The following is a 27,835-nucleotide window of genomic DNA, read 5'->3' as shown; positions in this document are numbered from 1 at the left end:
CTCTGACACCTATCCTCCAACATCCTCCTCGTCTGTCAATGCGCCACTATGCTTTAGTTTTTTAAACGAGAAACATGGGTGTCATCATCCATTGCCCTCTTTCTCATCTGCAAACCCCAACAATTGTGCCTCTAATTCACCCACTTCTGTTCATTCCTGTCACTGGCAGTCTGGCCCAGGCCACCCTCCCCTCCCACCTGGAACGCTGCACCTGCATCTTATCTGCTCTCCTGGCTTCCACCCCCCTTCCAAGCAGCCTGATGTTGTAGGATGGTAATCCAGTCCTGTCTTTGCCTTGTAGCTTCCTCCTGAACTTAGACAAGAATCTGCACTCCCTACCTTGACCTCCCAGGACACCTTCCCTTCCTTACCTGCTCCCACTCTCTCTGCTTTTCAGATAAGAAAACTCACCTGTGATGAGCCCGAGGTCATAGGGTGACTGTGCTGGGCACAGCAGACACAGAGATGAGCAAGACATGTGTCCCCTCCACGAGCCCCCAGCCAGGTGCTGGACATAGACAGAGAGATGAGCAAGATATTTGTCCCCCCGAGATATATGAGCCCCCAGTTGGGTGCTGGGCACAGCAGACAAGGATGAACAAGACACAGGTTCCCCTCCATGAGCCCCTGATTGAATGAGAAACTCAGACAAGTGAGCTGGTGGCAAAACAACGGGGCTCCTTCTCACCTTAGGGCCTCCCCACATGATGTTCTCTGTGCCTGCTGCCTTCCCCTTCATCTAGCTAAGGCCTGGTTAGTCTTTTCTTTTTCTTGAGGAGGGTCTCACTCTGTCACCTAGGCTGGAGGGCAGTGGCACATTCATGACTCACTGCAGCCTGCCCCTCCTGGGCTCAAGCGATCCTCCCACCTCAGCCTCCCGAGCAGCTAGGACGACAAACACAACTCACCACGCCCACCTAATTTTTTTTTTTTTTTTTTTTTTTTTGAGATGGAGTCTTGCTCTGTCACACAGGCTCGAGTGCAGTGGCACGATCTCGGCTCCCTGCAAGCTCCGCCTCCCGGGTTCACACCGTTCTCCTGCCTCAGCCTCCCAAGTAGCTGGGACTACAGGTGCCCGCCACCACACTCGGCTAATTTTTTGTATTTTTAGTGGAGAGGGGGTTTCACCATGTTAGCCAGGATGGTCTCGATCTCCTGACCTTGTGATCCGCCCACCTCGGCCTTCCAAAGTGCTGGGATTACAGGCATGAGCCACTGTGCCTGGCCTGAAAACAGACTAATTTCAAAGAATTGGCTCACACAATTGTGGGGTCTGACTGGGCAAGTCTGAAATCTGCAGGTGGGGGGCCTACAAGCTGGAAACTCCAGGGCAGGGGCTGATGCTGCATGATTGGCAGAATTCTTCTTTTTCAGAGAAACCTCAGTTTTGCTCTGAAGGCCTTCAACTGCCCGGCCGAGGCTCACCCACACTAAGGGGAATCCCTTCTCTTAAAGTCAACTGATGGTAGATGTCAACCACAACTACAAAACACCGTCACAGCAATACCTGGGTTAGCATTTGATTGAATAAATGTGACTGGAGCCTGGCCAAGTTGATACATAAAATCAACCGGCACATTCCTCTTAGGTGACGATTCTTTCCCTCTCTCTTTGAGGTCCCTGCTGGAGTAATTCTCCCCAGAGCTAAGTCCACCATCTTTGGAATGAGTGTTTGGGGGTGGCCAGTCCCCCTGCCGCCCGCCCAGGCCAGGGAGCTTGCCAATGCACGGTGGGCACACCCCTATTCCCTCCTCACTCATGAGTCCGGTGGGACAACTCATCCGGTCAGTCATGATGAGTTGTCCCACCGCTGGGAACCTCTGCCCTGAGAGGTCTGGATGGGCTCAGCCTCATGGCACCAGAGCAGGAGGCTCATGAGCAGCCCCAGGGGACCAGCAGGTCACTGGCAACTGTTAAGCTGTGGAGAACTTCTCAGGGTTCAGCTGGCATTCCAAACTCCCTTGCCTCCCACGGGCCTGGGCAGGGCCCCTTCCTTTCGTCCTTAGCCAGCCGCCACTCTGTCCTCCACTGGGAGTCCCTGCCCCCATTACTGCACCAGCTCCCCTCCCCCCACCCTGAGGACACCCACCCTGTTCGTTATAAAGGGACACAGGCACAGCTCACAAGGAACAATTGTGGGCAGAGTCCAAAGTTCAGGGTTTTAAGGACACTGTTCCCACCCCTGGCCTCGTCTCTGAGATGATTCTGTGCCCATCAGAGGCTTCCAGCTTCTCCTTTTATGACCCTCAGCTTGTCGGTCTCCCTATCCTCATACCCCCTGCCCTTGGAGAGACCCAGCCTTCCTTCTACAAGATCCGCTGCTGAGGGAGAAGGAGCTGGCTGGGGCAGGACTGTAGGCTCAGGCAACATGCCCCAAGTTCACTCTCAGCTCACATGCTCGAGACATTGTCCTGGTGCTCAGACTGCCATCCAGGAGGCCCTCCCAAGCTCCTGGGCTTCCGTCCTCAGTGATCCAGTGGCCCTGGTTCCCAGAGCTGTGTGGGAAAGGGCCCCTTGCCTCTGGGATGGGAGGAAAATGCTCAGTCCTCTGTTAAGCTGGTCACAGACTCTGACGAACCTTTCCAGGGCCATGAGTCATGCCGTTTTCCAAAAGAGGAAGGAGGCTCAGGGAGAATAAGTGTCTTGCCCAAAGTCACACAGTGGAGTCAGCACTTGAATTTAGCTCTGACTCCCATGGCACCTGCTGAGTGCCTGACCTGCCCCCTCCGTCCCCCATGGCCAGCCTGCTCCTCAGTGCAAGGATCACCTCAGCTGTCACAGCTTTAGAAGTGAGCTGTGCATGAACCCCTGAATCCCGAAGCATCAGGGAGGGTCACCCAGAACCCCAAGCCTGCCAGATGCCGAAGCCATGCCAAATAAATGGGATAGCCCTACTCATCATGCAAAGCTCCAGTGATGCTTTAGCTTCCCAGGAGATCGCTCTTGTCGTAATGAGCACCAGTAGCAAGTGATGGCCAGCAGGCCCCCACTACAAGCCCGACACTAGGAAGAGGTGTTCCCAGCCCACATACAAATGCCTGAAGAATCACTAATTTGCTGCCCATTCTTGCTGGGAAGAGAATTTTCTGGGAGGAAGGGCTTTGCACGCTCTAACTCACTTAACACACCTATGAGAAGGAACTGGTATTATGCCCATTTTACAGATGAGAGACTGAGGTGGTTACTGGTCCAAGGTCACACAAATAGTAAGTGGTAGAGGCAGGTGCATCTGGCATCAAAACCCTCATTCTTTGAACCATATGACAGAAACTCTTTGCAGTTTGCCCCAGGCCCTTCAAACGTGATCATAATTCCAGAGGGGCAAGGAAACCTGTTCCCAAGCTCTTAACCAGAATTGGATTCTGTCCTGGGGAAGGCTGACTGTGGACATAATTATTCGCTGCTGAACAGACCTGTAGCTTGTTGTTAACCAACACCCTGGCATCTAGAACCGCCATTGGGTCCCCGTGATTCTAGTCAAGGGATTCGCCCATCCAGAGCAGGGTATCGGGGCCCTCTCAGAGCTTGAACCTCTAACAGGATGGGGCCCATACCTGGGTGCAGCTGCGGTTGTGGGGATGCCCCTCCTGAGCAGCTGCTGCCTTTGTGTGCTCTCCTTCCTCTCCCCACCCCCACTCTCTTCCCAGGTCTCCCTCTGCTTACTACCCAGCATGGGCAAAAGCAGCTGCACCCAGTATGGACCAATAGGGGCACACCCATTTCGAGGCGCTAAATGTGGTGCTGATAACAGAGTCCCTAGGCCTGGCCTGGCCCAAGGATGGAGCACCCCAACACCCCAGCTGTCTTGGGGGCCCACTGCTCAGCCTGGCTCACTCCCCGAGGGTTGGTGGTTTCTAAGCGCAGCTGGTGGGCTTGTGTGTGATGGTGGACGGAGCCTAGAGTTTAGCAGGGTGACTGCGGCCAAGCTGTTTCTCTCTGGATCTGTTCCTTAGTGTTATTGATGTTGTTGACAGCTGACCGGTCCCGCACTGTGCTAATCATTTTACATGGAGAAGCTCCATGTAAAGCTTCTAGGTTGTAATTCTCATCACAACCCCGTGAGGTAGCTCATATTATCACCTCCATTTTACAGATAAAGAAACTGAGGACCAGAGAGCTCAAACTGATGTGCCTTAGGTCACACAGCTAGTGAGCAATTGAGCCAGACTTTGAACCCAGACAGTCTGGCTCCAGGACAAGCCCGCACAATATCTATACAGAAACAGGGCCTGGTGCATTTTAGGGTTGCCGTGATTTTGTCCTTATCTGCAGGTGCCTTTACCTCTGATTTCATTTGCCCTATGACCTGTATGGTAGGTTTTATTACCTCAGTTTTATCACACTTTCACCCTCCTCCAGGGTAGAATCAGCTTACAGATGAGGTAACAGGCTCAGAGGGGTTGAGCAACTTGTCAGGTGTCCCACAGCTGGTACGTGTGACAACTCGAATTCAAAGAAGTCCCCTGACTCTCACTGCGGAGCCTCCCATTCAAGAGGGACCTCAAGATGTCACAGAATTTAGACATACTGAACGTCCTGACTTCATGAGTCCAGATTCAAATCAGTAATAACCCAATATCAGAGGAGTTGAAGAATTCTTTCATGTATTTGTCCAACCTTGTTCCAGACCTTGTCCTAGGATCCTTGGGGTTGCAGTGGTGGGGATGGAACTATAGAGATGAACAAACCATAGATTTAGGAACTGGAATTTCAGCAATGCTTTTGGGTCTTCTGACAAGGTGCAGGCAGGCCACCTTTCTTGTATGGCAGGGCAGGACAGGGCTGGCCTGCGTTCCAGTTCTGGCTGTGTCACTCCCATGCTGTGTGACTTAGGACAAGGCTCTGCTCTCTCTGTACATTGGGTCATCAGGCAGGGATGAGCTGCCTGGTGTGGTGACTCCAGGTGGCTCCAGGAGGAAGGCAGGGGCCCTCTCAGGTGAGTAGCCACATTCCTCCCTATGGCTTGTCCACAAAATAAGGGGACCTCAAGGAGACAGCTCTGTGCACCTGTCATGCTGTAGCCTGGGAGGGACTTGGAGCAAGGCTGCAGCTTCCTTGGGGTCAGATCATCACAGGGGCCATAGTCACAAAGCCAACTGGCTCTGAGCACGGGCTGTGGGGTCCAAAGACCCAGGGTTAACTCCTGGCTCTGCCACCAGCCAGCTGTGTGACCTTAGCCAAGTTACTTAGCCTCTCTGAACCTCAATTGCCTCATTCATAAAGTGGGGAACCTAGCACAGTGCCTAGCAGCTGCTCATTTACTGCAGGCACAGTCACTGAAGCTGAGAATTATGAAGCTGATGAGGATAGAGGGTCCAGCATAGAAAGAGCCACCTACAAGCACCTACTATGTGCCAAGACAAGGAGACAAGAAGGTGATGCGATTTACTTCTGGGCATACAGCAAGAACATGGCAAAGCTGGACCTGAGCATTGGGATGCTTCAGCGCCTGCAGTGCCTGGTGGCTCTCAGCCTGTAGCTAGCTCCCTGGCTGAGGTCTGGGGCTGTGCCCTAGAGGAGGAGCCCCTACGGCCACTCCTGCTGGCCTCTGGCTGGGGCAGCACCAGCAAATGTCTTCAGTCCATCTGGCAGGTCTCACTTGCTTGGTCTGAGAACCTGCCCCACAGGCCTGAGCTCTGCAGGGAAAAGAAATAAAAATAGCCAGGTCTGAGAGGGCAGTGGCTAGGCCGTGGGCAGCAACGCGTGCCTTTCCCATGACTCCTGCTCTGCAGAGGAGAGTCCTTCCCTGAGCCGTCCTGTGTGCCAGGCCCTGGGCTGGGCGCCCGGGAAGCAGAGTCATGGCAGGCAAAGCTGCTCCCCAGAGGAGCCCATAGCTTGGTGGGTAGGACATATTTGTCCAGTGCAGCACCTTGGGGTGGGGGCCCGAGAGGGCTAGCAGCGGAGCATTGCAAGAGAGACCCCTCACCCTCCTGGGGGACCACAAAGAAAGCTTCCAGAAAGAGGACACACTGGAGAAAACAGTTGTTAAGCAGAGTGGCGGGGGGCGTTCCAGGCAGTGGGACCAGCATTTGCAAAGGCAGAGAGGTGTGACAAGCATGGCCCATTGAGAGAAGTGTAAGTACCTGGGTACATCCGGAGGCTGGGGTGTCTACAGGGACAGGATGGAGGGTCAGGCTAGGAAAGCAGGGAGCCTGGGACTGTGGGGACAATGGGGAGCCAAGGGAGGTTATAAAGCAGGGAGTCACGATCTCTCCTCAAGATCCATAGCCTTAATCCCATCAGCAAAGTCCCTTTTGCCATGTAAGGTAGCATAGTCGCTGGTTCCAGGGATTAGGAGGTACACTTCTTTGGGGGGTCATATTCTGCAGACCCTGTCTCTGTAATAAACTGCACTGAATCCCAGTCCAAAGGTTTCTAGGGACTCCAACTAAGACACCCCCAACTTTAATTCTGGTCCCTGGGCTCCCTATCACGGACCCCAGCTCCAGATCCTTGGCTCAGCCCCTTCAAAAATCTTGGCAGGTCATTCTCTAAACAGGCAGAGCTGGGTTCAAATCCTGCCTCTGCTGCTTACTTGATCTGTGACCTTGGGCAACTCACCGGTCTCTTTCAGAGCCTCAGTTTCCTCATCTGACAAAGTGGGTAAGGGGCCCAAGAGATTACTAAGCAGGTTAGAGGGTCAATAAGTGCCTGGCGCATAGTAGGTGCTCCAGAAACAAGAGCTATTGTCAGTTACCAGGTAGTTCTAGCCTTTTGTTTCCTTCCCCTGTGCAGAAAATAATCATCATAATTACATGCTCTGCTGTCATCCTGACCTGCCAACCCTGCTAGGGGCAAAGAAGTTTGTTTTGTTTATTTGTTTCCTGGATGCAAAGAATCTGTTGATTTCTCCAAGCCTAGCGCTGGCTGAAATTGTCCCAGCCAACACTGACGCTGCCTAGAAGGTGGCTGCAGCTTTGGGGTGGCACCAGAAAGGGTTCTTTTAAGGAGCCACCAGCACCTTCGCCTCAAAATCAAGAACAATACCAGGCCCCATGCCAGCCACAGGAGTAACTAGGCCAGATGGTTTCAAGGCAGAAATTCCAATAGTCCCTGAAATGCTATAAATCGAGCCACAGACAGGAGGTGTGGTGACTTGACAGCAATTTCTCCCTAAGGCAAGGCCTCCGCGGCATCACAGCCAGCCTTCCCTCCACTCGACTGCAGAAATAAATGAAGCTACGGATGCTGGTGTTTCTTTGCATTGAATCAAATGGATTCCCTGTGAATGCTGTTTGATATTCTTCTTGATCATGTCAACTAGACAGAGTGTGTTTTTCTAGCATTTGTTTTTCAAAAAAAAGATGTGTGAAAGAGGAATTTTCACATAATTCCTGAACAGGTTTTGGTGGCAGTGGTGTTTGTTTTCCAAAAGCTGGGACAGGAACTGCAGAGCCTTCTGGTGCTTTCCTTCATCTTCTCCCCAGGGCAGCCGGAACTCGCCCCTGGGGTGGCCCACTCTCCCCCACTGGGAGCAGCAGAGACAGCCAGCTGCACAGGCTCGGGGTGTAGGCTGGGAGAATGCTCCCCCGTGAACTCACAAGCACATGTTAGGTGCTGTGGATACGAGAAGCCCAGTCATATGGAGAGTATGTGGTTGGGAGGCCAGGCTTTGGAGCCAGTGGCCTGACTTGTCGTCCCAGCTCTGCCACTCCCTGGCTTTGTGACCTGAGGCAAGGTTGGTATTTCTCTCTGCTTCCATAAGATGGGATAACAATGGCACCCACTTCATAGGGCAGTGAGGGTTTGATGCATAAATACAGGTAATCTGCAGAAGCTCACCTGGCACACAGTGGGCACCCAGCAGACGCTAGTAATTTAACTCTGCTGATAAAGCCCCTCGTTAAGCAGATGACAGGCAAAGTGAATCATGTATACACCTGAGGACAGGAACACCATTTTGCAAGTGAGGAATAAGGCTTCAGAAAAAAAGAACCAGGCTGGGCGTGGTGGCTCACACCTGCAATCCCAACAGTTTGGGAGGCTGAAGTGGGAGGATCGCTTGAGCCCAGGAGTTGGAGACCAGCCTGGGCAACACAGTGAGACTCCATGTCGATAAAAAATATAAAAATTAGCTGGGCATGGTGGTGCGTGCCTGTAGTCCCAGCTACTCCCAAGGCTGAGGCAGGAGGATCTCCTAAGCTCAGGAGGTCCAGGCTGCAGTGAGCTGGGGTTGTACTACTGCATGCCAGCCTGGGTGACGAACAAGACTCTGCCCCCATCCCCCCAAAAAAGAAAAGAAAAGAAAAAACGAACTATAGCAACATTATGCCTAGAAGCCGAAAGGTGGAAGCAACCGAAGTATCCATTGACGGATGAATGTATAAACAAAATGTGGTCTATCCTACAATGGAATGTGATTCAGCTTTGAAAAGGTAGCAAAGTCTGACACATGTTCCAACATGGGTGATCTCTGAGGACCTTATATCAAGTGAAACAAGCCAGTCACAAAAGGAGAAAGACTGCGTGATTCCGCTTATATGAAGTCCTTAGAAGAGTCAAATTCCTAGAAACAGAAAGTAGAATGGTGGTTGCCAGGGACGGCGGGGGGAGGGGAATGGGGGATGAATGTTTAACAGGAATAGAGTTTCAGTTTTGCAAGATGAAAGTCCTGGAGATGGACGGTGGTGATGGTTGCACAACGATGTTAATGTCCTTGACACTGAACTGTACACTTAGAAATGGTTGAGATGGTAAATTTTATGTTATGTGTATTTCACCACAGTTAACAATTTAAAAGAAACGAACCAACTTGGCTGGGCGCAGTGGCACATGCCTGTAATACCAGCACTTTGGGAGGCTGAGATGGGTGGATTACTTGAGGTCAGGAGTTCGAGACCAGCCTGTCCAACATGGTGAAACCCCATCTCTACTAAAAATACAAAAATTAGCCAGGCGTGGTGGCACGTGCCTGTAATCTGAGCTACTTGGGAGGCTGAGGCAGGAGAACCTGGGAAGTGGAGGTTGCAGTGAGCCGGGATCTGACTCTATCTCAAAAAAGAAAGAAAGAAAGAAAGAAATGAACTGGCCCAGGTCCCTCTTCTGGGAGGTATGAAAAGCAGAATTTAGACCCAAGTTTGAGTGACTATCCGACATGAAAGCCCGTTGCCTTCTATCTATTGGATGGGTAAAATTTAGCAGAAGTGGGTGGCTTCAGGAAAGAAAATACTTTACCAAGGGAAGACAAGAGGAGACAGAAAGAGATGAGAGATCAGTAGGCATGAAGCCAGGAGAATGGGTGTCAGGCTGCTTCCGCTGTGTGACTTTGGCACACCACTCACCCTCTCCGGGCTTTGGATCTCTACTCTTATATAAAGGTTAAGTTGGGAGGGCATCCAGGGCCTTTCAGCTCTAAGGTCTACGGTGGGGTGAGATGGGATGCCCAGGCACATTGTGAGAGCTCCACTACGCGTAAGAACTCACCCCATCCCAGAATCCTTGGAGAGCCCACGGTTGGAGGGTAGGGATAAGTTACAGACAAACAGCAATTGGCAAATGTTGGCTGAGCACCTACCATGTACCAAGCTCTGTCCTAGGCTAGGCTCCTGCTCTGAGGCTGACATCCTGTTGGGGAGTAAAGGCAATAGAGAAGTAAGCAAACAGAAATAGATCACATGGAGAAACAAAGATGGGTAATGGGGTGCAGGTTCTCAGGGGTGGGGCTGCAAGAGTTCCTGGTGGAGGAGAAGGCTGCACTCTGGTTAGTGGCCCCTGGAAGGCACCCTGGAAGAGGTGGCATCTGGGCCAGGCTTTGAGCCTGGTTCCCCAAGCCTTTACTGAGCACAGGTGCTAGAGATAGAGAATTCATGGGCCCATCATTGTGGGGAAGACAGACATGGCAGCAAACACATCACAGCACAGCCCAGGACTCACCAGCACAGGAATCTGACTAAACTATGGGGCAGGAGAGATGGGGACAGCGGAGCATCTCATGGGAGATTTTCCTGTTGAAAAGGACACATGAGCAGGGCTTTGAAGGATGAATACATTTCTCAGAGCTGGGAAGTGTGCCCCAGGCTTGGGGAATGGCCGGTGTGAAGGCATGAGGGTGTGCGGCAGAGGCTTGGTGCAACTGAGGGCTTTGGGGTTGGCTGACAGGTTTGTATGCAGGTGGCTCTGCAGGTTTGTATGGAGGTGGCTCTGGATAAAGCAACTAGCTTCTCTGAAGTCCAGTTTCCTAATTTTCTCAGTGAAGGAGAGTAATAATGCCACCTGGTGAGGGGTGTTATTTTTTGCGAGTACTTTTGAGTATGAAGTGGTGTAGGGACTCTTGTTCTTCCCCAGTTCTGCACTGCTGGATCACATGGCACCAAGGGAACAGAGATGGGGAGTGAAGTGAACTAGCTCCATTGTATTCTGGGTATGCCCCTTCGCTGTACATTGACCACCCACCGCTCTTACAGAGAATCCCCCTCTGGGACCTCAGTACTCCACAGGGAGCCCACCAGTTCCAAAACTCTAACCATCTCAGCCCAATCCATCTAAAGCACCCCATCCTGAATGCCATATTTTGGGGACCTTCCGTTTCTGAATTTGGTGGCCAAGGATGAGTGAAATTCCTACCCAAGGCTAGGGACCTTGGCGGGGGCTGCTGTGTTACAGAGATTCCAGACCCTGGTGGTGGCGAAGCTGCCTCTCATCAGGAGAGGCGGGGCAGGTAGACATTCCTGCCGCCAAGGTCTCCCAGTCTGAGCTGAAGGGGCCTCAGGGATCTGCCACCCAGTCCAACTTTTCCATGTGGGAAATGGAGGCTCTGAGAAGCAAATCGCCTGCCTTTGACCTGGTGCTTGCTCTAGGCAGGCTCCATGCCAGGAGCTTTCCCTGAGGGGTCTTCTCCCAGTCACTTCTTCCTGGAAGATGCCAGCTTCCTGCCATTGCCCTCAGACTATGAAATAATTATGGCATGTCAACATAAATATAATATCCATTTTAATAGCTATCATTTATATCCGTTTCCCCTATAAACACTGTAGCATCATTGGCTGTTACTAGCAATCCTGTGTTTTAGGAGTGACCCAAATGGGGCTGTAAATCTTCAGCACTGTCTGATCTTTATTTATGCATTCAATATATATGAATTTTGAGCGCCTGCTGTGTGTGAGGCCCTGTTCTAGGAGCTGAGGAGGCAGCAGTGAACAAAGTAGACAGAGCCCTGCCTGTCTTCCTGGAACTTACAGTTAGAGGGGGAGCAAGGCCATAGGTAAATACATATATGACACAGCACGTGTTGATTAGTGCTAAGAAGAAAAAAATCAGGTGGGCACGGTGGTGCATGCCGGCAATTCCAGCACCTTGCGAGGCCAAAGTGAAAGGACTGCTTGAGGCCAGGAGTTCAACACCAGCCTGGGCAACAGAGGGAGACCACAGCCCCGGTGCCTCTGACCTCCCACCGTCTTCTCTAAAAGAATTTTTAAAAATTAGCTGGGTGCGGTGGCACACTTATAGTCCCAGCTACTCTGGAGGCTGAGGCAGGAAGATTACTCGAACCCAGAACTACAAGGCTTCAGTGAGCTATGATTGTAACACTGCACTCCAACGTGGGCGACATAGACCCTGTCAAAGGAAAAGAGAGAGACAGCATAAGAAAAAAAGCAAGAAGGAAGGAAGGAAGGAGGGAGGGAGGGAGGAAGGAAGGAAGGAGTGAGTCAGTTGACACAAAGGGGTGGGTGTTGTGCTATTTTATTACCACAGGAGATGTTTAAGTATAGTGGGTTGAATGTTGGCCGCCAAAACATACGTCCATATATTGATTAAATTTGACAAAATCGTCCCCGGCTGGGTGCAGTGGCTCACACCTATAAATAAATAATCATTTCCAATTCCTTCACATGCTAATTGTCCAGACGCAGGGTACTTCTGGGCAATGCAGAGGAAGCCTCGGGAATGGTTTGTGTGGTTATAATGATGACAGTAAGTCGGAAGCCAGGAGGGAGGTCGGGTCAGGGTCTGGCCTTCAGGCTCCGTGGAGGGAAGCCTTCTTTGCTTGGGTGAATCCCAAAAGGGACAGGGATTCACCAAACATAAGAAGGGGCTTCATATACTGGCAGATGGATCAAAAGATGAGTGTTCACTGCTGAAGGGTGCTCCCACTGTGAGCATTTTAGAGAGATGCGAGCCAGCTTGGAGAGAGGAAGTAACTTGTTCAAGGTTTCACTGTGCCACATGGCTGCGCTGGACTCAAACCCAGGTCTGTTTGAGCTCAGTCTGGCTGCGAGGTCACCTCTGAAACAAATTCACCAGGTCGGTGCACTAGGACTCTAGCTCAGGCAGCCAGGGAGAGGGTGATGCTGTAAATAGAGCAATGAGGGAAGGGGCCCCTGTGTGGAAAGGCAGTGAGTCAGGCAAGAACACGCTGGGGGCTGGGGAGGGTCCCACCAGCAACGCAGACAAGCCCAGGAGGCGATTCTGGGCCTTGGAGAAAGGCGGGGGTAGGGGAGAGATATTAGGTGTCTTTCCATTTTCATGTTACCTAACAGCTACTGGAGTGGAGGAGACTGCCCTAGTGGTACAAAGAGTGATAACAAAGGGGGGATAAGAAAGGAGGGAATGGGAGGGACAGAGGAAGAGGGGGACCCGGAGATGGGCAGTCAGAGCTAACTAGTGGGGGCTTTAAGGAGGGATGGTCACGGGTGCTGGTATTTATTGAATGTTTGCTGTGTGCCGGGTATCCTCTGTGTGGATTCACTTACCAGATGAGGTGACTGAGAGGCTAAGTAATTTACCCACGTCAGTGAGCTAATCAGCCAGTGTGCTTAATCACCGTGCTCCCCTACTTCTGGTGACATTGCTGATGACATTGTTGATTTTCCATGGATTGGGTGGAGGGATAGAAGTGAGGAACAACTTTGGAAGCAGGAGACAACCACACCTCTGATCTGGTTTGGCCCTGCAGGGACAGGCAAGTGGAACAGGGTGTTATCCCTCTGTCATTTCCTGCACTAGGAAGATGAAACCCTCAGAAGGTCAGGGGCTTGCTCAAGGTCAGACCATGAGGCTATGCCAGAGGCTTGAACTCTCTCTTTAGGCCTGGAATTATGTTACTACTAGTAAGAGGAATGGAGAGCCACTGAGAGGAGAGGCTGTCAGGATGCGGATGCAGGCCTGGGGTGGTTAAGAGAGCAGGCTGTGACGTGGGCCACGTTGGCTGACAGCATCTGAACTGAGATGCCCAGTTAGCATCCCAAGTGAGGGTCTTGATCCCATGGGGAGGCAATGGGGAGATTATCTGGTCATGGTTTTATCTTGGCCTCATTCATTTAAAAGTCATCTCATGATGGATTTTAATGATACTGTGTGGCCCAGTAGTAAGCACAGGGCTAAAATGAAATCCTGGTGCTGCCTTTTAGTAGCAGTGTGGCCTGTGCAAGCCATCTAAAGTCTCCAGAGAAGCCTTGGCTTCTGTGGCTGCAAAATGGGGATCATCTCTTCCCTGCCTGGTATTGTGGGAGTTAAGAACAATGTGAGCAAAGCACCTGGCATGTATCTGGGGGTCAGTAAACAGGAGCTGGCATTGTTCGTGTCAGGTGACAGGTGAGGGTTTGTACATCTTTTATCAAAGTGTAGCTTCATTGAAATTTTGTTTCGAAATCTCTCTCTCTCACACACACACACACAGGCACAGAAAAAAGGAGATTTTTGAAATCTTCCTGCCCAAGTCCCTTCTTGTGCAGATGGGGTAACTGAGGCCCAGAGAGGGATATTATGTACCCAAGATCACAGAGTCGAAGAGGCCTGGCCCCTGCCTGCTGTCAGTCCGTTTGCTGCACGACATCACAAAGCGTCCCGGACCCAGCCTCATCCCTGCTGTTCACTGAGCATACACATTACACAATCACTGCCCCAGATGGCAGCTGTTAGAATCCTCGCTAGCATTGAACATCCAAGTCAGAGGGCACTCAGAGTCGTCAGCTTCCTCCAGCATTGCCTCACCCGGCTGTAGGGGTTAAAAAGCTGTAGCAGGTGCTCCTGAGACTAGAGAAATGAAATGAATGATCTCAGACATACACAGGAGACAATGGTTTCTTCTTAGAAAATGCTGAAGGGGGAGTCTACCGCCTCCACACCAACCCTGCCTTAACGCAGGAGTCCTCTGGCCTCATTTGCATTCCCTAGGGATCTTAGCCCACAAGAGGGAGAAAGCTACTGTTCTCCTGAGTTTAAGTTGGCTGATCTCTACCCGGGAGCCTTAAGGAAGGTCGTAGGCAGCGTGGCACACTACAGGGGATAAGGGGCTCATGCAGAAGAGCCCTGTTCCTGATTGCTCAAGGGAAGGTGGGATTGTTTTCTTCCTGATGTCCACTCTGACTACATCACAGATGATAGTTCAGTCCTGCACCTACAAACTGGCAGGCCCCGTGCTGGGCTCTGGGCATACGAAAATAAGCACCACAGGCAAGATGCCTGCTCTTGTGAGATACGGGTCTTGAGTGAGGAGGCTGAGATGAATGAGGAAACAAACATACAAACAAGATAATCTCAGATACTGGTAAGAGCTGTGAATAAAGAAACCAAATATACAAATATAGCAGTGGCATCATGACTGGGAAGGTTGGCTACTCCAAACTGGGCATCTAGATGTCTCTGGGCAGGTGACATCGTAGCTGGGCCTTTAACAAGAAGGAACCAGCCACGCGGAGGTCTGGGGAGAGAGTTCCTCACAGAAATCAGCAGATGCAAAGGCCCTAAGGTTGGAGTCAGCTGAGACTCCTAGGATTTTTATCACAACAATTTGGAGGACAGGGGGCTATTTTGTTACGAAAACAAAGTAAACAAGACACTTTCTTTCCCTAATCTGTCATCTTTCCCCACCAGCTCCAAATCCTATTAATACAAGATAATTCCTACTTAAAAACCTCTTCTTCCAAGAAGTATTCAGGTTCTACTAGTTCATGGTAGAACGAGTATAAAAACTGGTCTGTGGCAAAGTAATTTAAAAAAGGTCAATAAACTGCACGCGCGTGTGTGTGTGTGTCACTATACAGATGCCAACTGTGTTTCCTTTCTTCAGAGACTGAGATATACTGTTATTACTTTTCAAAGAATTTTGCTGTTAATACTCTTTTGTAAAATATGATGTAGACGACAGATATGTCACCAATGTAGCAAAAATCAAAAGCTGATCATCCTTTGCAAATCCCCCATACTTTGGTCTGTGAAATCCTGGAGTCTGGGGGCACCTGTGAACTAGAAGCTCTGCTACTCTCCCCTCCTTTACTCCCAAGTGGCCCTGGATTTCCCATGCCCTTTCCATTCTCTTCACTGTTTTTAGAGCTTGAGTTCCAGGAGCACAGGAACTGTGCGTTCCTGGCACTGAGCCAGGTCCACAACAAGCACTCAGAAGATACTGACTGAATGAACGCATGATTTATGATGATATACATTCACCTGGGAGAATGCTGAGAGAATACAATTAGGAGCAAACTGGTTAAGGGAGACAGTAGCGTAAAGGAAACGAAACCCTATGTCAGAGCCAGGAGCCTGGGTTCATATTCCGTCTCCTGCAAGAGGTGGTTTAGCAGGGTCAGAAGGCCCTGTCCACTCGGTAGCAGCCAGGCTTGGGTGAAATCACTTTCTTTGAGCCTCAGCTTCCTCACCAGTTAAATGGGGATGACAAAGCTTAGTCCCATGATTTTTGTAAAGAACAAAAAGATATGTTTGCAGAAAAACACTCTGTAGATAGCATGTAAGCGACAGTTCCTCGGTTTGTCCTTCCGTGGATGCATGCAGCATCTAGCCAACTGAGCAGATGACCCCTTTCCAGTGTTTCAGCATCTGCTTCTCCCACAAGCCCGTGAGCTGGTGCAGGAAATTCTCCTACAGGTTCTGAACAGAAAAGCATAGTGCCTGGCACCTAGGGGGTGCTCCATAAATGAACAAATGACCCCAGGTAAGTCACTCCTCCCATTGGACCTCTTTCCTCTAAGTAATCTCCCTTCCTTTTCCAGGTCCATGATACTTATTTGATTTTTTAGAACAGGCCTAGGAGTCACATTTAGGGAAGGTAGGTGGGTGTGAAGACACTTTGATTAAAAGGTTAAATGCACATTTTTGGTTTCCACTTTGGAATCTTCCAGAATTTATTTTTGCCTAGTTAATAAAAAAAGAGCCATGTCACATTTCTTTAGCTTGTCTTCTGGGTTCCTTAACAACAACAACAAAAAATTAAAGTCTTTATTTTAAGCCGCCTACTCCAGCCATCCCAGGACGCGGCGAGGAGGGGGCGCGGACAGGTGGCGCGCGAGCCCGGGAAGGCGGGGGCTGCACCGGGCCGCGGGCGGGGCCGTGCACGCCGAGCCCCAGTTCCCCAGCGCGGGCCAGGGGCGGGGCGCGGCGGCGCAGTTCGGGGGCTTTTGCCGAGGGCAGTCCCACGTGCCCCTCCGCGAGAGGCGTCTCCTCTCCGACGCCCAGCACACTGGTGGGCTCCCGCTTCCTGCCTGCTCTCTCTACTGCTTGCCCTCTCACCTCCCAGCGGCTTCCGTCGCCCCGGCCAGGCTGCGCGGCGCATCCCGGCCCTAGATCCCCACCCGCCAGGCACCAGCCCCGGCCTGTCCCCCCCGCGCCCTCAGCCCGCGGCCCACCGCCCGCGCGCGCCCGCAGGCCAGCCGGAGGGAGGGGTAGGGGCGGGGCCCGGCCGGCGCTGACGTAATCCCGGCACCCGGGCGGAAGGATATGGAGCGCGCCCCTGGTTGGCGGGGCGCTGAGGCCAGTTGCCGGGTAACGGAGCAGAGCGGCTCCCGGCGCGCCGCCTCCCGCCCTCCGCGGAGTGGCGCTGGGGCCGCCGTCGCCGCTTTACGTAAGGCGCAGGCCAGGGCCGCCCGGCGCTCGGCAGCCGCCCGCAGCCCCTCGGAGCCAGAGGAGAGGCGCCCCCGCCGGCCGCCGCGCCGCCCGGCAGCCTCGGCAGGTACCGCGGGCAGGCGGTGGGGAGGGAGGGCGCGGAGCAGCCCCTCGGCCGGGTGGGCGCAGCCCGGGGAGGCCGGACGCTCGCCGCCGTGGGGCTCCGGGGCCAGCCCGAGGGAGGCCGGGCCGCAGCCGAAGGCTTCGGGGCCAGCCCAAGGGAGACCGGGCTGCCGCCGGGGGCTCTGGGGCCAGCCTAAGGGAGGCCGGGCCGCCGCCGAGGGCTTCGGGGCCAGCCTGAGGGAGACCGGGCCGCCGCTGGGGGCTCTGGGACCAGCCTAAGGGAGGCCGGGCCGCCGCTGATGGCTCCGGGGCCAGCCTAAGGGAGACCGGGCCGCTGCTGATGTCTCCGGGACCAGCCGAGGGAGGCCTGATCGGTCCCGACCCTGGTGGTGCCGGGTGTGCGGGTGAACTGTGGGTCCTGGGACCCCCGCCCCGACCCCAGGACGCCGGGACACCGGCTTGCGGCTCGTGCGCCTTGCGGCTCGTGCGCCCGGGTGGGCAGCGGACGATGAGTCCGCACAATGGGTTGCCGTTGGCTGCCTCCTGCCTGGGGCAGGTGTCGCCGCGCCGGGGCGGCTCTTCTGGGGGAGACGAGGCGGGGGTGCTTAGACTTGATAGGACGTGGAGCCCCGAAAGTGGGCGCGGGAGGAAGGCTTCGGCCGGTGGGAGGCGCCCGGCGTCCCCGGCAGCGGGGTCAGGCCGGCAGGCTGGGCCGCTCGCTCGCGTCCCCTCCGTTCTCCTCCCCTCCAGCATTGTCCTTTTGGGGCCCCGGGAAGGGAAAACCGCGGGGTGGGGGAGGAGGGCCGCAGGCGGGCGGGGCCGGGAGGCCGGCTGAGGGACTGGCGCGCCGGCCTATGGCGCGGGGCGCGGCGCGGGGGGGCGGGCCTAGAGGGCGGGGCCGGTGCAGCGCAAGGTTTGGCGAAGGTTACAGCTGGAGCTAGGAGTGACAGGCCCACAGTCATCCGTGAGCCGCCCGGCAGACCCTGGCGCGAGGACGCCCCGAGTTGCTGCGGGGCCTGATCCGGTTCCTTTCCAACAATACGTGTCTCCAGCTGGCATTTCTAGAGCTCTCTGCTTCTTCCCGCTGGAGAAACCAGTGTGTGTCGTGTTGGAATGCTTCGTGTTGCCCTAGAATTCAGCTTGCGTCTTGTGGTGTGCAGATGACAGGACCTGCCGAACTCTTGGTACAGACCCCTAAATCATGGCAGAACTGTCTTGTTTTCTTTTTTGCCACCTTTCTGTTTTTGTCCTCTATAGGCAAGCTATAAAGACTTAACCCAGTTAAAAACAGGAGGGAGATTCAGCGGAGAGGAGGCATGCGAGATTCTTTGGAAAAAATTATATAAATGTAGTTCTTGCTAATAATTACCTGGGCTGGATACTTTGACTTATTGCTCAAGTTCCTAAGAAGGGATTTTACATTTCTGGCTCTTGTTTTAAAAACTGTTAGAAAGCTCGTGAGGGGGTAGGGACAAGCAGTTTTGATAATAGGCGATGCTGTGGATAAAACTGTACGGTAAAATGCCCAAGCTAGATTCTTCCAGTGCAAAATAAGACCCGTTCAGAACACTTTGACCATTTCATGGACTTAGAATTTAAAGGCGGGTGAGGGCGGGGGGGAGGAGGAGCGGAATCTATCACTCGGCATCCTCAAGGTCAAATATTCTTCCATCAGTTATTTTGGATTGAACCATTCCTAAATAGGTCTCAGAATCTCTATGTCGCTTCCTTATGACACAACCTATTTCCGAGATTTTGCGTTTGCATACCTATAGAAGCTCCTTTCACTTAATACATCTTATAACTCAGATTCAATTGCTGTACTTGCTAAATAATGCATTTTTAATCATTCAAAAAGTGGTTTACAGCTTCTTTGGGTATAATGGTTTTTATGTAAGCCCGTTACATCAGTGAAATGCTAGTTTTTAAACATTGAAGGGAAGGGAGAATATTCTTATTTATTTCCATAGGAAGTAGAATTCAAAGTGCAGGTGCTTTTTTGTTTGCTTTGGAGAAAAAGTATAGGTCTTTAATATGATGTTAACAGAAGTCAAATCTAAGGATAATTAGCTTGTTATACAAGTTGCAAACATTTAAGAAGATTAGATGAATTTTTTTTTTTTTTTTTTGAGACGGAGTCTCGCTCTGTCGCCCAGGCTGGAATCTGTGATCTCGGCTCACTGCAACCTCCGCCTCCTGGGTACAAGCGAGTCTCCTGCCTCAGCCTCCCGAGTAGCTGGGACTACAGGTGCATGCCACCACGCCCGGCTAATTTTTTGCATTTTTAGTAGAGACGGGGCTTCACCGTGTTAGCCAGGATGGTCTTTGTCTCCTGACCTCGTGATCCGCCTGCCTCAGCCTTCCAAAGTGCTGGGATTACAAGCGTGAGCCACCGCGCCTGGCCGATTAGATGAATTTTTAACACTTCCAGTGGTAATATAGGGTAATGTAGCTAGCCTACTCTGTGCTTTGTTGTACGGTAGCACTCTTCAAAAGCAATTAGAATGTTCTTGTTCTTTATTTTTCATTGTGTGGAAAAGTACTGAGCCTGGGCTTTGTCCTTGTTTTTGTAGCGTTTGATTTGGCAGTTAATGGCTTGTGAGCTAGTTTCCTTATCTGTAAAATGGGAAGATTGATGACACCTGTTTCACAGAATAGTTGGGATGATCACTTGAGGGAAGACGTGAAATTTCGTCAAGACTCAAACCCTTTAAAAATACTCGCCTAGTGTAAGTGTTAAAACCTCAGATTGCTTGCTTTGCTTAAAGCTTTTTTTTATTATTATACTTTAAATTTTAGGGTACATGTGCACAATGTGCAGGTTAGTTACATATGTATACATGTGCCATGCTGGTGTGCTGCACCCATTAACTAGTGCTAAATGGCTTAAAGCTTTTAACTTTGTCTTCAGGCTCCTCCCCACCCCTTCCTATCCATACTTTGCCTGGCTGCCAGAGTCATCTTTCCTGAGCTCAGACCTTGTCAGCCTCTGGCTCAGTAGTCTTCTAAGACTGCCTGTGCTTTGGAGCTTAGAATTCAGAGATATCAGCATCGCAATGCAGGCCCCTTGCAGTCTGGCCCCCAGTCATCTCTGTACTTTATCTTGTGTTCTTTGTCCCCTTTCCACACTGTCCAGCTAAACAAGACTGCTCTTGATTCTCTAAACATGCCAAGCTATTTCAGACCTTCTTTGCTTATATTCTTTTCTCTTATTGGAATGTCTTGTCTCACTCCCACTCCCTCCAGTTCTTAAAAGTTCATATCAAATATTCTCTCTGGAGTCCTTTGGAAGTCCTATTACAATGAATTATTCCTTTCCTCAATCATAGTTCTCTATTTTTCCTTCATTATTGTCTATATCATGTTGTATTATAAATTGGTCATGGTAAACTCTGGCTGTGGTGTCTATCTCATCATTTTGCCCCCAACACCTTGCTCAGGCATTTAAGCATAAGTGCTTAATGTTAAACATAAGTGTTTAAATGTTTGCTAAATAAAGTCAAAGTCTGTGATCAACATTAAAGAGTATGTTAATATTATAAAGTATATTTATTTTTATTTTTTCTGACCCTGGCTAAAGTCTCCAAATAAAGTTTGTTTGTTTTTGAGACAGGATCTTGCTCTGTCACCCAGGCTTGGAGTGCGGTGGTGTGATCATGGCTCACTGTAGCCTCAACCTCCCACGCTCAAGTGATCCTCTCACTTCAGCCTCCTGAGTATCTGGGACCACGGGCGTGCACCACCATGCTCAGCTAATTAAAACAATTTTTTTTTTTGTAGAAACAGGGGTCTCCCTGTGTTGCCCAGGCTGATCTCGAACTCCTGGGCTCAAGCAATCCTCCCACCTCAGCCTCCCAAAGTGCTGGGATTACAAGCATGAGCCACCACACGAGACCCAGGTGAAGTATTTTTAATAAACATCGGTGCCAACAACAACATTAGAAATGTAGTTTTACTATGTTGAATATAGTTACTATTTAGAATATTTCTTTACAGTTATTTTTGGCCTTTCACATAATCACATAGTAAGTGGTATTTTATACAAAGTAAAAACTGTCATCTTTCCCATCTATATCTAAACTTGTAGGGTCTAATGGAATAGATGCAGCGCCTGCATTGCTGACTGTAAATCACCGACCCGTTTTTTGGGTAGAGGGAACCAGAGCACAAGGTTAAAAATATTCCTTGTATTGGCCGGGCGCGGTGGCTCACGCCTGTAATTCCAGTACTTTGGGAGGCCGAGGCGGGCGGATCACGAGGTCAAGAGATTGAGACCATCCTGGCCAACATGGTGAAACCCCGTCTCTACTAAAAATACAAAAATTATCTGGGCGTGGGGGAGCACGCCTATAGTCCCAGCTACTTGGGAGGCTGAGGCAGGAGAATCTCTTGAACCCGGGAGGTGGAGGTTGCAGTGAGCCAAGATCACGCCACTGGACTCCAGCCTGGCGACAGAGCAAGGCTCTCTCAAGAAAAAAAAAAAACAAAAAAAAACTTCCTTATATTTGAAGTATAATTTAATTCCCAAGAGATTACATGCTTTTTAAAAGTTTTCTTTTTTGGAGATTTATTATATGCATCAAAAGCAATTGCGTTTGAGGGGGCTTCTTAAAAGAATATTAGAATTGGATTTGAAAGACTCAGGTTTGCTTCTTGGCCGTGGACAAGTTTGTTAAATCTCTCTTGGAAGTCAGTCAGTCTTTATTTGGAAACTGAGAACAGTTATTCCTGTTGCTTTGTAGTACATTTAAAGAGGCTATACTTTGTGTACTGCACATCCTTACACAGATATAAGGTAATAAGATGTTTTGCTTTATAGCATTTTTGTCCTGGAAACCTTTAGAGACTGGAAACCTTTAGAGACTTCCTTTCTTGACCAGATTTTTACCAGGTTTGCCTCCACGAGTCTTTTCCATCAGTCGTTTTCTTTACTCTTTCATGTTTCCTCTGCCCCTACCCTCCCTGAAGCTCTTACTCCTTATGAAAATAGTTACTGTAGTCCTCCAACTGGCCTCTCTTTTTTCTGGTCTCTCCTCCCCTGTTCTGTTGCCAGAATTATTTAATATGCAAATCAAATCATATCATGCCCCGTTTCCCAAGTATACACCAGAGGTTCTCAACATTTGCCCTATTCCATCACACCTGAGGGATATGACAGTTTCGTTGGTAAGGTTATGGGCTTTCTCCTCCGAAGATTTTTACCTTGGAAGTGCTACCACCGTCCTCCCCTGGTTGAGAATTAATGTTAAAGAGTGAGGAAATCACTGTAAGATCTTTGCTTTCTAGCCTCATTCTTACTTTTAGCTTAATCTTTTATTGGATCTCTTCTTTTTCGTTTTTGTGTTTTTGAGACAGGGTCTTGCTCTGTCACTCATGCTGGAGTGCAGTGGTGCCCTCTTGGCTCACTGCAACTTCCACCTCCCTTCCTCCTCCTGCCTTGGCCTCCTGAGTAGCTGGGACTACAGGCACGTAACGCCTGGCTGATTTTTTGTAGAGATGGGGTTTTGCTCTGTTTCCTAGACTGGCTTCAAACTCCTGGGCTCAAGCAATCTGCCCGCCTTGTCCTCCGAAAGTACCGAGATTATAAGCATGAGCCACCACACCCAGCCTGCATCTCTTCTTGTCACCTTATATTTCAACACAAGACCTCTGGCCACTTCCATTATTGACAGAATACTCTGAAATATCCTTTCCACCTTTCTCTCTCTTTCTGAGTCTTGGAGTCTTGGCTTAAATGCTGCTACTTCTATTTCTGTAACCTGATTTTCAGAATTAACTCATTATTTTTCTCCCACACAGTGCTAGCCTGATACCTCTACTTATCTGTTTTTTCCTTATGACTTTTTAGTTTATATACATGAAGGTCTTTCCTGGATTATAAACTCCTTGAGAGATGTAGAGGAAAATCTTAATCATTGCTGATTTCCTCTAGTGTGCAATATAGTCTTTTACATAGTACTCATTTGTTAAATGTTTGACTGAATTAACTCAAAATTTACAGTCTCTGATTTCAGGAGAAGGAGGATAGAGTTGGAATAACTTTGTATGAGAACTTTGTGAATCCGTGTGACACACAACAGGGCCCAGCATATAGTAAGTGCTCAGTAAGTCACAGCTTTTAGCTATTAATTTGAATAAGTGGAGAGAACACTAGTGGTTGGATACATTGGTTAATTGTATATGCTAGTTTATTATGACAGTGTTCACATATTTATTTCTGGTGTGTGTGTAAAGAAAAAAAATCTCATTTTCTTTCCTTTTTTTAATTTTTATTTTGGGACCGAATCTCGCTCTGTCGCCCAGGCTCGAGTGCAGTGGCGCGATCTCGGCTCACTGCAAGCTCCACCTCCTTGGTTCACGCCATTCTCCTGCCTCAGCCTCCCGAGTAGCTGGGACTACAGGCACCTGCCACGACGCCCGGCTAATTTTTTGTATTTTTAGTAGAGACGGGATTTCACCATGTTAGCCAGGTGGTTTTGATCTCCTGACCTCGTGATCTGCCTGCTTTGGCCTCCCAAAGTGCTGGGATTACAGGCCTGAGCCACCACGCCTGGCCTTTTTTTTTTTTTTCCCCCCCAAGACTGAGTCTTGCTGTGTCACCCAGGCTGGAGTATAGTGGCATGATCTTGGCTTACTGCAACCTCTGCCTCGTGGGTTCAAGTGACTCTCCTGCCTCAGACTCCCCCGTAGCTGGGATTACAGGCGCGTGCCACCATGCCCGGCTAATTTTTTATTTTTTGGTAGAGACGGGGTTTCACCATGTTGGCCAGGTTGGTCTTGAACTCCTGACCTCATGATCTTCCTGCCTCGGCCTCCCAAAGTGCTGGGATTACAGGTGTGAGCCACTGTGCCTGGCCAGTCATCTCATTTTCAACTTGCATCTACGTTCTTTCATTAATTTTGTGAGTAAGTTGGAGAGGGCTTTTGCATAAACAGATTCATGACAGTGGTCCTAAATTATTCTGAAGACAGGCAAACCTGTCTGTAGATGAGCAGGTTTTTTGCATATGGCTTAAGAAAGTCTGGAAAATTGGCCAGGCATGCTGGCTCGCCTATAATTCCAGCACTTTGGGAAAGCAAGGTGGGAGGATCACTTGAGCCCAGGAGTTTGAGATGTGCCTGGGCAACATGGTGAAACCCTGTTTCTACAAAAAAATTTTAAAAATTAGCCAGGTGTGGTGGCACATGTCTGTAGTCCCAGCTACTTAGGAGGCTGAGGCAGGAGGATCGCTTGAGCCCAGGAGATCAAGGCTGCAGTGAGCCATGATTGCACCACTGGACTCCAGCCTGGGTGACTGAGCGAGACCCTGTCTCAAGGAAAAAAAAAAAAGAGTGGAAAATAGAAATTGTCAAAGGTTATGCTATACAGTATGTTATTTTCAGGAAAGCGAATGTTTTCACTTTAATCTTACATCTTGTTAATATACATTAAGCAGTAGAAACCTCCTGTTTGGTATTTGGAATGACTATTGAGATTCTGTTTCTGACATCTTCCCTAAGTGCTTACCTGTTGCCAGGCTTTCTCCATATCTGTCTCTTCCTCAGTGTTGCCCCTGGTTGGATAGGAAGAAGATAAGGAAAACCAGCTGTAATTATTTCAGAGTTGTTCATCCAGTTTGGAGATTTTTTCAAGCCCTTCCTTTTTTTATTTAATTTTTTTTTTTTTAATTAAAAAAGGTCTTTTTTTTTTTTTTTTTTTTTTTGAGACAGAGTCTCACTCTGTCACCGAGGCTGGAGTGCAGTGGCACGATCACAGCTCACTACAACCAGGACCTCCTGGGCTCAAGTGATCCTCCTGCCTCAGCTGGGACTACATGCTCATGCTACCACTCCTGGCTAATTTTTATTCTTTTTATGTAGAGACAGGGTTTTGCCATGTTTCCCAGGCTGATCTCAAACTCCTGGACTCAAGCGATCCTCCCGCCTTGGCCTCTCAAAGTGCTGGGACTGTGGGTATGAGCCACCATGCCCAGGCAAGCCCTTTGTTAGATGTCTGATTAGTATGTTGCTCCTTGCTCGCATTTTCCCTGAATATTTTAATGGAGAGAAAGTTGAAATAAAGTAGGCATGTTTTTAATTCTTTCTTTGGTTGTTTTCCTTGCCACTGCTTTCTTTGGTTACCATCATAGATAATTGAGTCCTGATTCTATTTTTGTTAATCTTTTGCCAGTACCATCTGAAGGAGTTTCTTGTTTTTATATCCTTTTTTTTGTTTGTTTTTTTTGGAGGCAGTCTTGCTCTGTCACCCAGGCTGGAGTCCGGTGGTACAATCTTGGCTCACTGCAACCTCCACCTCCTGGGTTCAAGTGATTCTCCTGCCTCGGCCTCCTGAGTACCTGGGACTACAGGCGTGTGCCACCATGCCCGGATAATCTTTTGTATTTTTAGTAGAGATGGGGTTTTGCCATGTTGCCCAGGCTGGTCTCGAACTCCTGAGCTCAGGCAGTCTGCCCGCCTTGGCCTCCCAAAGTGTTGGATTACAGGCATGAGCCACCATGCCTGGCCTGTTTTTATATACTTTAAAGTTTAAATTAAACTTGTTAAAGTATATATTTTGTATGATTTGCCAAAACATTGGAATATAAGTAGCTGTTACAAAGCCTTTTTTTTTTTTTTTTGAGACAGGGTGTCATTCTGTCACCCAGGCTGGAGTGCAGTGGCACAACTGTGGCTCACTGTAGCCTTGGCCACCTCCCAGGCTCAATTGGTCCTCCCACCTCAGCTTCCTGAGTACCTGGGACTACAGTTGTGTGCCACCACACCCAGCTAATTTTTAATTTTTTTGTAGAGATGGGGTTTTACCACGTTACCCAGGCTGTTCTGGAACTCCTGAACTCAAGCGATGCTCCTGCCTCTGCCTCCCAAAATGCTGGGAACTCCTGAACTCAAGCGATGCTCCTGCCTCTGCCTCCCAAAATGCTGGGATTACAGGCATAAACCACTATGGCTGGACTCAAGCTGACTTTTTAACATGATCAATAAGTCTCTTTCTTCATCTCCCTTCCCATCCTGTATTCATCTTCCCTTGAAGACCACAGATAAATTTTAAAAAATGGAATCATGGTAAAGAGTGTTCTCGTGTCATTATTTAAACAAACACTAAACTTTGTATCTTGGAATGCTTTCCATATCAGACATACAGATTGATATGGGTTGGCTGTGTCCCCACCCAAATCTCATCTTGAATTCCCACATGTTGTAGGAGGGACCTGGTGGGAGGTGATTGAATCATGGGGGCAGGTCTTTCCCATGCTGTTCTCATGATAGTGAATATGTCTCATGAGATTTGATGGTTTTAAAAAGGGGAGTTTCCCTGTATAAGCTCTCTTCTTTTGACTGTCACCATCCATGTAAGATGTGACTTTGCTCCTCCTTGCCTTCTGCCATGATTTTGAGGCCTCCGCAGCCATGTGGAACTGTAAGTCAATTAAACCTCTTTCCTTTCTAAATTACCCAGTCTTGGGTATGTCTTTATCAGCAGTGCGAAAACAGACTAATACACAGATCTACTTGAGGTACAGATTTGCTTTACCATGTTCTTTTTAAAATGTGCCTAGTATTACCTTGTGGCAAAGGTGCCTGAATTTATTTAACTAGTTGATATGAAGAGTTTCCAGGTTTTTGTTATTTGTAACACAGTGCAACAGTAAACATTTTTGTACATGTGTCTTAGTGAACTTTCATGAGTAACCGCTTTACTCTCAGCAGCCTTAAAAAAATTGACCAACAAGTTTCTAACTACTCTGAATAATCATTTGTCATGTTAAAAATTTTCTTGGTGGCTATATTAGTTTTACTACTTCCATTAAGGCTGGATGTTTTGTTTTCTGAAGTAGACCTGTGATATGATTTCATACAATTAAGCACAGATTTTTTATATTGCACATAGAATATTAGGCTCATAAAGTTGATAAAGGTGTACAGAGTTGGCTTTAGGAGCCTGTAATTGCATCATACAGGGCCCTTGGTTGCTTCAGTGATCTGCTGTTGTAGTCGTGATAGTCTTAGGTTATTTTTTTTTTTTTTTGAGACAGAGTCTAGGTCTGTCGCCCAGGCTGTAGTGCAGTGGCGCCATCTCACTACAAGCTCCACCTCCCGGGATCACGCCATTCTCCTGCCTCAGCCTGCCGAGTAGCTGGGACTACAGGTGACCACGACCACAACTGGCTAATGTTTTTGTATTTTTAGTGGAGACGGGGTTTCACCATGTTGGCCAGAATGGTCTCGATCTCCTGATCTCGTGATCCACCTGCCTCGGCCTCCCAAAGTGCTGGGATTACAGGCATGAGCCACTTCGCCCCGCCGTTCTTAGTTATTTTTGAATTCAGAACCCACATTATCATTCTGCACTGGGTCCCACAAATTATGTAGCCAGTCCTATGAAGACTTTATAAAAACTCATAGTAAGAACCCCTCATCCTCTCACCTCCTAATACTGTTCCCTGTGACTGCCATTAACATTACCTAATGTTAACTAATTAACTAATTACGATTAGTTAATTAAGTAATTACCATTAGTTTATCCACTTGAGGACTTTTTAAAATGTGTATATAAACAACATTGCATATTGTGCTTGAGCCATTAAAAAAAAACTATTTATTTGAAATCCACACAGAGTCAGTGTGTATTTTCCTGAAAAACTCCATAATGGATCATGAATGCTACAGACTTTGAGAAGATAGAGGCTCCAAAAAACTTAGCCTTAAGAAGTTGGTACTGAACTGTAGTTTTAGATTTTGTATTGGTTTGTGTTTGAAAAAGTATGCTTAACTTGAAGCTTTAGCGAAACAGCCTAAGTTTCAGTGTTAAGATAGCAGCTATCTCTGAGATTTCACCTTGTAAAATGAAGTAAAACCTTAAGCTCATCATAGGTGAGTCAGGAATAAAAATAAAGTTTATTCATCAATCAGGTTCAATTGAATAAGGGATTCACTAGGA

General features: G+C 49.3%; 1 protein-coding gene across 16 annotated transcripts in view; it reads left to right on the top strand.

Annotated features, from left to right (window-relative positions):
- The first annotated feature begins 16,673 nt into the window (after nt 1-16,673).
- KIAA0232 (KIAA0232 ortholog) overlaps nt 16,674-27,835 on the top strand; it is a 99,339-nt gene continuing 88,177 nt past the window's right edge. For 4 of the 16 annotated variants that reach the window (XM_063723781.1, XM_063723778.1, XM_054553684.2 and 1 more), the window contains exons 1-2: nt 16,753-16,900; nt 20,677-20,795. The gene's annotated coding sequence lies outside the window, so the exon portion shown is untranslated. Of the gene's footprint in view, nt 16,901-18,517; nt 19,626-20,676; nt 20,796-22,897; nt 22,990-27,835 lie in introns of those variants that run through there. The other 12 variants (XM_024246066.3, XM_024246065.3, XM_063723784.1 and 9 more) reach the window with 10 other exon arrangements.

The sequence above is a fragment of the Pongo abelii genome, chromosome 3 (genome assembly GCF_028885655.2).
Source record: "Pongo abelii isolate AG06213 chromosome 3, NHGRI_mPonAbe1-v2.0_pri, whole genome shotgun sequence".
In the NCBI taxonomy this organism is placed as follows: Eukaryota; Metazoa; Chordata; class Mammalia; order Primates; family Hominidae; genus Pongo; species Pongo abelii.
This window is presented reverse-complemented; position numbering and strand designations above follow the sequence as displayed.